General features: G+C 42.9%; 1 long non-coding RNA gene across 1 annotated transcript in view; it reads left to right on the forward strand.

Moving 5' to 3' along the window:
- The window catches only part of LOC141572217 (uncharacterized), a 56,579-nt gene extending 44,437 nt beyond the window's left edge, over positions 1–12,142 (forward strand). The window contains exon 4 of the long non-coding RNA XR_012497469.1: positions 10,787–12,142. This is a non-coding gene — a long non-coding RNA (uncharacterized LOC141572217). The remainder of the gene's footprint in view (positions 1–10,786) is intronic.
- Positions 12,143–12,575: the final 433 nt, after the last annotated feature.

Here is a 12,575-nt window from a genome sequence, read left to right on the forward strand (position 1 = left end):
TGTTTGCAAATTTCTATAGTTTAAATACTCCTACTGTAGCCAATTTTAAACCACCAACATGATGTCACTGAACATGGGCTTAGAAAGAGATGCACAAAGTCAGCCCCATGAGCCAGTGCCAGCATACCACTGAAAGGCATTCTAGTTCCTTGCTGCTCAAAATGTAGTTCATGAACCATCAACATTGACAGCATATGAGAGCTTCTGAGAAGTCCAGAAACTCAGGCCCTACCCTGGCCTGTGGAATCAGTATTAGCATTTTACAAAGATCCTCAGGTGATTCCAATTAACATTAAAGTGTGAGCATCATTGCTCTAGAGCCACACTGTCCTATGTGTTAGCCACTAGCCACATGTGGTTATTGAGCACTTGAAATGTGGGTAGCTTGAATTGAGATGGTCTATAAGTGTATAATAAACACCCAATTTTGAATACTTGGTGTGCGTCTTAGTCAGTTCAGGCTGCTATAACAAATTACCATTGACTGAGTGGCTTAGACAACAAGCATTTATTTCTCAGTCTGGGGGTTGAGAAGCCCAAGATCAAGGTGCTGGCACATCTGGTGTTTGGTGAAAGCCTGCCTCCTGGCTTGTAGAAGCCACCTTCTCCTTATATCCTCAGGTGACTGAAAGAGGAAGCTCTGACCTCTCGTCCCCACTTCATTTTCTAAAACACCAATCCCATCATGGAGGCCCCATCCTCATGACCTCGCTTAAGCCTAATCACCTCTCAAAGGTCCTGCCTTCTAATATCATTCCATTGGGAGTTAGAATTTCAACAGATGAATTGTGGAGGGAGACAATCATGTAGTCTATAATAGTATGGAAAAAATGTAAGCTATCTGTCGTGCAGGGCGGCCTGCAGGGCCTCTAGTCCCGCTCCCCACATAAGAATGCAGGATATGGCTAGACCCAAAAGGAACACCCATGGAGCCATAGGTAGGGGAGTCATACCACTATAGTCTCACTGGAGGCTGGATCCACATGACCTGCAACCTGCTGTCCACTTCTCTGCCTGCCACCCAACTGACTGACCAGCACAGATGCGGCAGTTATATCAGTGGCTAATTGGCTAACTGGTTACAGCTGACGGCCATCTACTACGCAAGCCAGCACTTTTCCACGTGAGGTCGGGAGCCTGGAAACTGCTCTCTGGGACTCTGTCCCCGCACTATCTCATAAATAATTTTATATTGACTACATGTCAATATAATAATATACTGAGTGAAAGAAAATACATTATTTAAAATAATTTCAAATGTTTCTTTGTTTATGATTTTAATATAGCTACTAGAAAATGTAAAATTGCAATGTGGCACACATTATAGTAGTTAGCACTACTCTAGAGCATGGGGTCCCTAGATCTCTGCCCTGCATGTGCCCTGGGCCCACCTCTTTCTAAACCTCAATTGAAGTTGACCCAGGCATTTCTAATTATACAACCAGTTACTCATGGCCACATTGTTGGTGATAGCCAAAGCCACTTCCTTCTTCTCTTTTACTGCTGCTCTTGTGCCCCATCTTTGTAGACTCAGAAGATGTTAATAATCTGGAATGAATAATTAGCTCCTTGCCACTGAAAGCTCAAGAATATTCTACTTTCAGAACAGAGGAGGAGTCCAGAAATGAAGAACATCTTATCTACCCTTTCTTACATCGGCTGTTGCCCAGTGGGATTCTGGACAATGGTGCATTGGGCTGAGCATCATTTCCAGGGCCCTCAATGATCTCTCAGGGACTCGTCTCCGAGACAAAGGAAGAGTCACTAAATGCCTGTTTTTAATAAACTGCCTGAGAATGGGTGCACCACTGCTCAGCACATTAACCATATGTACCATCTGAGAGACAGAAAGCAGCTTGTCTTGTTTGATGAGGAAGTCGTAAAGTTTTAGTAAATGGGGAGTAAATCAAGTCTTCTGTTTGCCTTGTAAAAATGTACCACCTTCACTTGCATGAGTGTATTTTATTCCTCTGCATAAACTAAAATACGATTGATTCAAAGCCACCCCCCTGACTTACTCCTGGCACTGGGTTCAACATCAAAAAATTAAATTTGGTATTGTGTTTCCAGTGATGAGGCCGGAGCATTAGTGGAAACACCTTAAAGGCTTGTAAGATGAAAAAGGCTTTAAGCTGAGAAGGGACCAATAAAAGTGGAATTACTTCCTTCATTCCCTGTGAGGAGACATGCAACATCCCTGCTTCAGTTGTAGGCACGAAATAAGACCACAAAAGAGGGTGTTTCACCTTTGCTTCCCACGCATTAGAGCCAAGAGCACTTCGAGGATAAGAATAGATAAATAATCAATCAAATTCAGTCAACCAACCAGCTTTTACAACTGATTCACAAGGTCAGTGGCAAGTGCTAAACCATGTTCAACAGTCATGTGAATATGGTAAATACCTGGAGACATACAATTTTGTTGGTTGATTTCAGTTAGCTGTTTTCTTCTGTTTGAATGGCACAAGCTGTTTTGTTAGCTATTAGGAAGTCTGATCTCTCTTTCTTTTCCCCCTGAACTTTAATTATAGAGTTGATACATAGAGAAGATCAAGAATCAAGTGTTTTGTAGAGATTTAGGAAGGTCCTGAGCTGGGGCTGATGCAGGGGGCGGTGCTTGGAAATATTACGTTGATGCAAAAGTAATTGCAGTTTTTGCATTTTTTTAAACCTTTTAAACTGCAATGACTTTTGCACCAACCTAATAGAAGACAAATAAGAGAACTGTAGGAAATTGCTGAATTTAAGCTGCAGATATGCATTCAAAGTGGATTGTCAAAGCCTGTAGCTCTTGAATCAAATGCCAGGAGCTGAGGTGGTGCCTGTGGGTGTCTGGCAATTGGGGAAAGAATGATGAAAGGAGACTGTTAGGGAGAATGTCAGACCAGGCAGGCATACTCTTTCGGATGAGTGAGTTTCTGTGGATTGAGTGTTTGCTACAGAAAGTACTATTGGAACTTCTTATTGTACCTGCTACACTGTGGGACCAGGATAAGCTACCATGGTCATGCTCTCAGGGCTCTCAGGGGTACTTTCCCCCCAAATAAGACATAGCCAGACCATCAGCTCTAATGTATCTTTTAGAGCAAAAATTAATATAAGACCTAGTATATATTATGTTATATTATACCAGGTCTTATATTAAAATAATACTGGGTCTTATATTAATTTTTGCTCTAAAAGACGCATTAAAGATGATGGTCCAGGTAGGTCTTATTTTCGGGGAACCACGGTAGGAGTAGAGTGAGGTGTTTGAGAGGTTAGCCAGAGGGTGTATTGCTGTGTGAGGGGACTAGGAAGGGGCTCACAAAGAATCCACTCCTCAGCCCACGGGACCACCAGCACTGAAACGCCTCTGTCCATTGGGGGCCATGACAGCCAGCCCATAGTGAATCAAAACGGTGAGGACAGTTAAATGAAGTACTTGTTGCCTTTCTTGTACTTTCCTTTGCTCCTGCCCCGTGAAAGTCAGAAAAGGAAGAGAGAAGAGATGGAGGAAGAGGAAAAAAACCACGCCTCCTTCACCACTCCTGATCTTGGTCCAGAGTTTGAGCTTGAGCAAAGAGCAGGTTGGAAGCTTTGAATTTACATGAGATTCAGCTTTTATTTTTAAAATATTTTTACTAAAAATATAGTTAGGTACAATATATTAGCTTCAGATGTACGCAGTAGTTATTCAACATTTATATACCTAAAGACGTGATCACCATGATAAGTCCAGCAATCATGTGACACCGTACCACGCTATCACAATATTATTGACTATATTCCCTATGCTGTACATTACATCTCTATGACTTATTTGTTTTATGCCTGGAAATTTGAGCCACTTATTCTACTTCACCTTTTCCCTCCCTTTAAAAATTTTTCAGTTACAGTTGACATTCAATATTATTTTATATTAATTTCAGGTGTACAGCATTTGGTTAGATGTTTACATTAATGTAATTTAAGAAGTGATCTCTCTGACTAGTCTAGAACCCACCTGGCACCATACAGAGTTATTACCATATTATTGATTGTATTCTCTATGCTTCACTTTACATCTCCATGACAATTTTGTAATTACCAATTTGTACTTCTTAATCTCTTCACCTTTTTCACCCTGCCCTCAACCCCCCACCCCCATCTATCACCTGGATGCATCTAGTACCCATCTGACGCTATACGTAGTTATTACAATATTATTGACTGTAATCCTTGTGTTATACCCTACATCCCCATGATGACTTTGTAACAACAAATCTGTACTTCTTAATCTCATCCTCTTTTTCACCTACCACCCCAACACCCCTCCCATCTGGCAACCATCAAAATGTTCTCTGTATTTATGAGTCTGTTTCTGTTTTCTTTGTTTATTTTGCTTTTAAATTCCACATATAAGCAAAATCACATTGCATCTATCTTTCTCTGTCTTACACTCTACTCAGAACAGTACCCTCCAGGCCCATCCATGCGGTTGCAGGTGGCAAGAACCCATTCCCTTCCCTCAATAAGCAATATTCCACTGTATATATGTACCACCTCCTCTTTATCTATTCATCCATTGACAGACACCCAGGCTGCCTTCACATCTTGGCCATTGTAAACAATGCTGCAATGAACATATGGATGCACATGTCCCCTCGAAGTAGCGTTTTGGGTTTGTTCAGATAATTACCCAAAAGTGGGATTATTAGGTCCTTCTTTGTCTCGTTTTAGCCTTTGTTTTAAAGTCAGTTTTGTCTGGTATAAGTATTGCTACCTCAGCTTTTTAAAATTTGATTTCCATTTTCATGAAATAACTTTTTCCATCCCTTTACTTTCAGTCTGTGTGTGTCTTTCAATCTGAAGTGAGTCTCTTGTAGGCAGCATATGTAAGGGTCTTGTTTTCTTATCCATTCAGCCACCCTATGTTTTTGATTGGAACATTTAATCCACTTACATTGAAAGCAGTTATTGATAGCTATGTAGTTATTGCTAGTTTATTATTCATATTAATTCCCCCCCATCTTAAAGAAGTCCCTCTAACATTCCTTGTAATACTGGTTTGGTGGTGATGGACTCCTTTAATTTTTTCTTGTCTGGGAAGCTCTTTATCTGTCCTTCAATTTTAAATGATAGCCTTGCTGGGTAGAGTAATCTTGGTTGTAGTTCCTTACTTTTCATGCCACTCCCTTCTGACCTGCAAAGTTTCTGTTGAGAAATCAGCTGATAATTTTATGGGAGCTCCCTTTTAGGTAACTGCTTTTCTCTTGCTACTTTTAAGATTCTTTCTTTATCTTTAATCTTTAGCATTTTAATTATAATGTGTCTTGGTGTGGGCCTGTTTGGGTTCATCCTGTTTGGAACTCTCTGAACTTCCTGTGCTTGTGTGTCTATTTCCATTGCCAGATTAGGAAAGTTTTCTTCAAATAGGTTCTCAATCCCTTGCTTTCTCTCTTCTCCTTCTGGTACCCCTATGATGCTGTTACACTTGATATTGTCCCAGAGGTCTCTTAAACTATCCCCATTTTTTAAAATTCATTTTTCTTTTTGCTGTTCCCATTGGATGTTTTATACTACCTTGTCTTCCAAATTGCTGATTCGATTCCATGCTTCATCCAGTCTGCTAGTGATTCCTCTAGTGCACTCTTTTCAGTTACTGTATTCTTCACTTCTGACGGGTTCTTTTTGATGGTTTCTGTGTTCTTTTTTATGCTTGCTGTCTCTTTGTCGAAGTTCTCAATAAGTTCTTTGAGTAGCCTTATAACCATTGTTTTGAACTCTGTCTCTGGTAGATTGCTTGCCTCCTTTTTGTTTTGTTCTGTTTCTGGAGTTTTCTCTGCTCTTTTATTTGGGATCTATTTCTTTGTTTCCTAATTTTTGCTGCCTCTCTGTTTGTTTCTATGTATTAAATAGGGCTTCTATGTCTCCCAGTCTTGCCAGGTGGCTGTATGTAGTTTGCGTCCTGTGGGACCCAGTGGCACAGTCTCCCTGGTCACTTTCTCTGGTTGCTCCAGGAGTGTCCCTGTGTGTGTTGTGAGTGCCCTCCTGTTATAGTTGAGCCTTGATTGCTGTTGGCATGTCAGTGGATGGTACTGACCCTCAGGCTGACTGGATGTGGGGTTTGGCTACATCCATAGCTTATGGGCTGCTGTGCAGCAGGCTTATCCCATGGATTGAGATTTGCCCCAGAGGGCTCTGGTGCCTATGGGGACCACCCTTTGGTGTGCCACTTGTGGGGCTAATTGGGTAGTGTTGTGCTATGTTCTGAAGCCAACCTCCAAGTATGTTGGTTCTGGAGCCTCTTGGGAGGGTCTCCGGTCAGTCACTGCCTATGACCAGCCAGGGACTACCTGGTAGGAGCTACAAAGTGATCTGCAGTTAGTCGTTGCCTGTGCTGTACCTGGATTGTGTGGGAGAGGCCATGCTGGGAACTGAGGACTCTGCCACCATTACCAGGTCTGGGGTAGCTCCACAAAAAAGCCAGGATACCCCAAGGCCTGTTGCCACCTGCTGGCTCCTCTAAGGTTCAGTCACTATAAAGCTGCCTGGGGTAGGCAAATTGGGTGAGGCAGAGTCTCAGTGAGTCAGCAGCATGGAGCAGTGGAGCTCACCAGGCCAATCAGATTCAGATTTGGTCTGTGGGGGCGGGATCAACATAGGAAAGATGGCACCTGACTGCTGTTTGCACAGTACGAGGGCCCCACACAAGAAAACAGGGACTGTTCCTCTAGTCCTTGCCCTGAAGTTACACAACTCTGTCTCTCACCATATGTCTCTGATGCCTCCAGAGTAACTGTCCCTCTGTGGGAGCCCGGGGTGAGTGCCTGCATGTACCCTTTGAAAGGATGTCTGGGTTTCCCACAGCCTCCTGTCCCACCCAGATGGTTGGAATCCCCACTGTTTTTCATGACATGAATTTGTGGGGGCTCGTCTTCCCAGCACCAATATTCTGGGCTGGGGAGCCTGGTATTGGGGGCTGGGGAGCCTGGTATTGGGTGAATGGGGAGCCTGGTATTGGGGGGCTGGGGTCCCACTCTCTTTCATGGAGAAGCTCTGTGGCTGAGATAGCTTTCCTGATTTTAAACCACCAAATGTGGGTGTGGGAACAGCCCGTTTTGTGTCTCTGTGCCTCCTATTAGTCTCGACATGGCTTCTTCTTTATCTTCTTAATCATAAAACTTCAAATGGTTCTCCAGGCTCATTGTTCTATAATTTAGTTGTAATTTTGATGTGTTCATGCAATGAGGCAAGCATAGCATTTATTTACTCCAACATCTTGGATCTCAGATTCAGCTTTTTATTTACACTGAAATGTACTTTTAAAGAAAAAGGGAGTCAGTCCCAGAATAGGCTTATTCTTTTGTAACTAAAAGTGCCTGGAGAGGTATTGGTCTGCTCAAACTGAACTGTCATCAAGGGGTGATTTTGTTTATCAGGGAGAAGGCAGTGGCTGGGGAGAAAAATAATACTGTTTCATGCTTGAATGCTATTGAGACTTTCCAGAATGTTCAATAAATCAGTTATACTTGTTAAGATAGTTCTTCCCAACATTTTCATATCATTGCACAATAGAAAATGATAATCCCATTTGTAAGGCAAACTGATGCAAATAGACATGCCTACTTGAGCCTAGAGGTCACTAGAGGTGGCTGACTGGTTGAGGGTTTTCAGTCCCCCACCCAGGCCCTGCCCCAAGGGCTGATGACCATATCCATGGATTGGGACACTTTGTTTTACACTGTAAAGGGAGAATGACCAGGGAGAATTTACACTGAGAATTTACACTGACCAGGGAGAATTCCTCATCTTTCTTTATTGGATGGGCTTCTGTTTCCTTAATTGTCAAATGAGGGAATTGGGAAGCTATTTAATAAATAGCAGCCGTCATAACCACCATCACCACGGCTCTCCCAAACTGATCTGTAAGGAGAAGGAACAATAAACATCTGGTTCAATTAGTTCATCAAAATTTGACTGGATGGCTATTAGGCATGTGATACAAAAAGCAATAGGAAGTTCCTCCAAAGCATGCAAAGTGGGGTGTTTTGTACCCTAAGCCTAAAGAACACTTGAGTCCTCGGTGTCCCTCTCTAGGACAGATGGTATGTGATCAGAAATCTCCCTGTGACCTCTGAGACTTTTCCTGAGATATTTGTTTACTCCATGCAGCAGCATATCCTGGCCATCCGCTGGTTGGCTACTGGGTGGGGTCAGTTCCCTGCCACTGTTTGTCCTACTCCTCAGAACACCACTCCACTGGTTTCTACAAGCATCCAAAGGAGGAAAAATATGTCCAGCAGAGTGCTCACCTTCATCTCATGCCTAAAATATTAAAAATGGATTAGTGATATCCATGACATATTAGTACCATGTTTGATCAAATATCAAATTTTAGCTGCTATTTGCCCAAAGGTCTAGAAATGATTATCTGAGGGGAGAGTGGCATATGTTTCTGGTGGGTATGGGGTTCACTTTAGGAACATTCACTTTTCTGAGGCAGGGAACTCATAGTCAGGAATCTGGGTAGAAAGAATTCTTTCTTGTGAAATGACTTCCATTAATCAATTGATATAGACCAAGTAATTTATTCATTGCCTCCTTGTTTTCTTCCTTCCTTTTATCCCACCATTATGGTGTGGGTTCCCTTGAAAGCAGAGGCTTGAGAGTATGTCTTGTGTGCAGATGGTTTATTTGGGATTTGATCCATGGAAAAGAAGTGAGGAAACAGGGAAAGTGAGACAGGGATGTAGTAAAGTCAGTATAAAAGTGCATTATCAGGTTCACTGCTGTAAGCAATGGGAGCTCAATTGCCTCAGATTTTCTGAGCATGTAGACGAGAGACTGGAGCCTTTATTCACATTTCCTGTCCTCACTGATGGTTATCCCCAATGTCATTACCTCTCCTGCACTTATGGGCTGTATACATGCACCCACCTGGTGAGCTGCCAGGACTTTTGAGAAAACTCTGGGGCAGGATGCACATCAGCCTTAGGTGGGACACTGTCCCTGGGAGCTATCCATCCAACTAGAGCTGAAACCAGATGTGGGCTGGGAGAGGTGACAAAGGTACCAGAAGTGTCTGCTTATTCTAAAAAGGATTTATGGTGGCTTCCAAACATGCATATGTTAACATGCATTTTAATATATATTCAAATCAGTGAAGAGTCAGTAGCAAAGTTGTTATAAGAACAGATGTCATTTAATTCTATACACATCTTAGATGTGGGATTCAAGTAAAAGCCTCTGAACTTTGAAACAGTCAATATGAAGAGGGAATCATGATAAAGTACAAACTTTGCAATGACTAAAAGACAAAAATGAACCAGTTGTTCAGTAGAAACATAATTATTTCTGGTACTGCCATCAAAGAGAAATTTTTCCTGTGGATCCTCCGAGAGGATGAGGGGATGCAATGAATCACATTTTGGTCAAAATCTTTAATGTTAAATTTGGTGTGAGTTTCATAATGCTGTTTCCTATGTTTAAATATAGACAAATGGCTTCCCACAAAGCGTGATTAGTAATAGCGAGATTAAGGTGGGGGAGGGGATATTGATAAGATGGAATTCACTCAGTGGTTCTCTGATGGCCCCATTAATGGATGGTTTTAGAGACTAGAGGAATGAGTCAATGACTTTTAGAGTTAGCCTTGCTGAGTCTGTTTCTTATCATAACTCTTTCTCTTTTTTTTTCTCTTATCTCAACTGTCTCTCATTCTCATTCCCTCTTTCATTCGAATAGCAGAAAGAACATAGGCTCTGAAGTGAAGTTCAACTATGAAAAACACACAGCCTATTCATCACTTGCTAATATAGGATGAAAAAATTTACTGTCTTTACTCTTGTATTTGCTCCTTATTAGTTATATTGACTTGTTCTGATGATAAAAGCAATATGTTTTTTTCCAGAAACATTTTTAAAGAAGAAAAATATAAGAAATAAATTTGAAAAACATTTGCAATTTAACCATCTGTATAAAGAAATGGTGGTTAAATTCATACCATTTCAACATTTTGGTAAATTTCTTCCTAGTTTTGTGAGTACATGTATAATTTTTTTATTATAGAATATGTTCTGTTTTTTTTCTGATTTTTTTACCTTATTATATTATGAATATTTTCCCATACTAATGAATATATACTAACATGTGCCATCATTTGTTTAATCATAGATGATTATTAGATATTTAGATTGCTTCCAATTTTGGATTATTATAAGGCATGATAAACATCCTTGTACACAATTCTATGGGCTTTTCATCCAAGTGTTTCTTTAGAGCCAACCCTTAGATTTGGAATTGCTGGGATAAATGATGTGAAAATTACAAGGCTTTGAAACATTTTGCCAAATTGCCTTTTAAAAATGTTGAATCCACTTACTCCCCCGCCAGCAGAGTATTAGCATGCCTCTCTCACTAAACACAAATATCATGACACTACATACACATTAGGTATCATGGCTATAGGCTGGCTTGGTCTAAAATTAGGGACCAACTAAGGAAATAGAAACCACTCTAGGTATTACAGAAAGAGGAAATTTAATCCTGGCCTTGTTTGCATCGGTGATGGAGTAGCTGAGAAGCCAAACAGGATGCTGCAGACTGAACTGTGTCCTTCCCAAATTCAAAAGTTGAAATCCTAACATGCAATGGGATAGAGTTTGGAGATGGGGTCTTTGGGAGGTAATTAGGTTTACATGAGGTCATGAGGGTGGAGCTCTCACGATGGGATTAATGCCCTTATTAGGAGAAACATTAGACAGCCCTCTCCCTCTCCCTCATCCTGCTCTTCATTTCTCCTTTTCTCCCTCTCCACACACAGAGGGGAAGGAAGCCCATGTGAGCACACAGCAAGAAAGCAGCCCTCTGCAAGCTAGGAAGACGGTCTTCACCAGGAACTGAACTGACCAGTACTTTGATCTTGAATTTCGTATCTTCCAGAACTGTGAGAAATACGTTTTTATTGTTTAAGCCACCCAGTCTATGGTGTTTTGTTATGACAGCCTGAACTGACTAAGGCATAGGCTGTGTCGTGCGGGAGACCCTGTTCACTGCGCCATTTGTCGTGCGAGGCGGCCTGCAGCATCTCTGGTCCCGCTCCCCACACAAGAACACAGAATATGGTGAGGCCAAAAAGGAACACCCACGGAGCCATAGGTAGGGGAGTCATACCACTATGGTCTCACTGGAGGCTGGATCCACACAATCTGCAACCTGCTGTCCACTCCTCTGCCTGCCAACCGCCCGACTGATTAACCAGCACAGCTGTGGCAGTTATATTAGTGGCTAATTGGCTAACTGGTTACAGCTGACGGCCAACTACTACCTGAGCCAGCACCCGTCCACGTGAGGCCGAGAGCCTGGAAACTGCTCTCTGGAACTCTGTCCCCACAGGCTGACTCAGAAATTACAACTGGAAGCCACTGCTCTCCCTAGGATAGAAGGACAAAGGGCGATGGCAGCATTACCAGCAGGGCCTGGGGTTATCTGAAGGAGGCTGGAACTATGGCAGCCTGTCCTTTGGGAGCTGAAACGACACAGAAGATGCATGCTGGGCAAGAGAAAATTGGGGAGAAATACCCTGACTGTTTCCCTTTCTTCCTTACCCTCAATCTCTCATCAGGGGTTCTCACTGGCAGAATAATGTGAAGTCTGCTGATGTGGGGACATGAGATTGCTGCAGGGCTGTGGACCCTGTGACGCAGCAGAGCTGGGAAGAGTAGGGATGGATTGGAGGACACGTAGACCCAGGGATGCAGAAGATGCTTTGTTGGGCTCGCACAGTGTCTTTGAAAAGCTCTGCTGCTTGCCTGTGGGTGGGGCAAGCTGTTTCAGGTTCGGCCAGCACAAGCTGTGGTTTGTAACCTCTGCTTTAATTTGTAAGCCCACTTTAGATGGCGATGAGGGCAGGGGAAGGCATTTTAATAGTGGAGACAGTATAGGGAAAGGCTTCGGGGCCGGCGTGGTATGCCACCGAAAGCTTTCTGTACACTTTTTCTTGGGTGCCCGATCCTCTAAAGTTGTCATTTCTAAAAGACATAGCCCTCAACCCTTCTTATTCCATATTACAATCCAGAGACTGAACAGGTTTCAAAGCGTATCTGGGCGCATCTTCAGTTGTGTGGAAATCTGTTTCAGGTGCGTCTGGAGTGGATTAAATTAGGCAATATGGTGTTCACGTGGGCTCAGCTTCATTCTTTGGAAATCACTACAGCTGTTTAGTGAGCAGACCAATCCATAACCACCCTTGGCCCGGGATCCCGACTGTTAGTGACGCGAGTGTTCATGTATGTGAGCCCATGCCACTCAGCCAGGCATCTCTTTGTGCCCACCGTGGGGACCCCGGGAGACGTGTGACAATGTGGAGAGGAAATGAGGATGTCTGAGAACTTCACTAGAGCCAAGGAAGTGCCAAGGTTAGTCAGTGTGGCAAGGATGGGCTGGTGAGGCCCTAAGTGCAGGATTTGGAGGGTTTTTGTCTGTCTTCCTGCAATACAGCTTATGCCCTACGCGCGAGTAGAGGCTGGTGCAGGGCTGCGTCTGCCTGGAGGTGGAGAGTGCCATGGTCTACGTTAGCCAAGGTGCCAGGTGCTGGCCTTGAGGTAAGCTGC

This window comes from Rhinolophus sinicus, linkage group LG01 (assembly GCF_036562045.2).
Source record: "Rhinolophus sinicus isolate RSC01 linkage group LG01, ASM3656204v1, whole genome shotgun sequence".
Classification (NCBI taxonomy): Eukaryota; Metazoa; Chordata; class Mammalia; order Chiroptera; family Rhinolophidae; genus Rhinolophus; species Rhinolophus sinicus.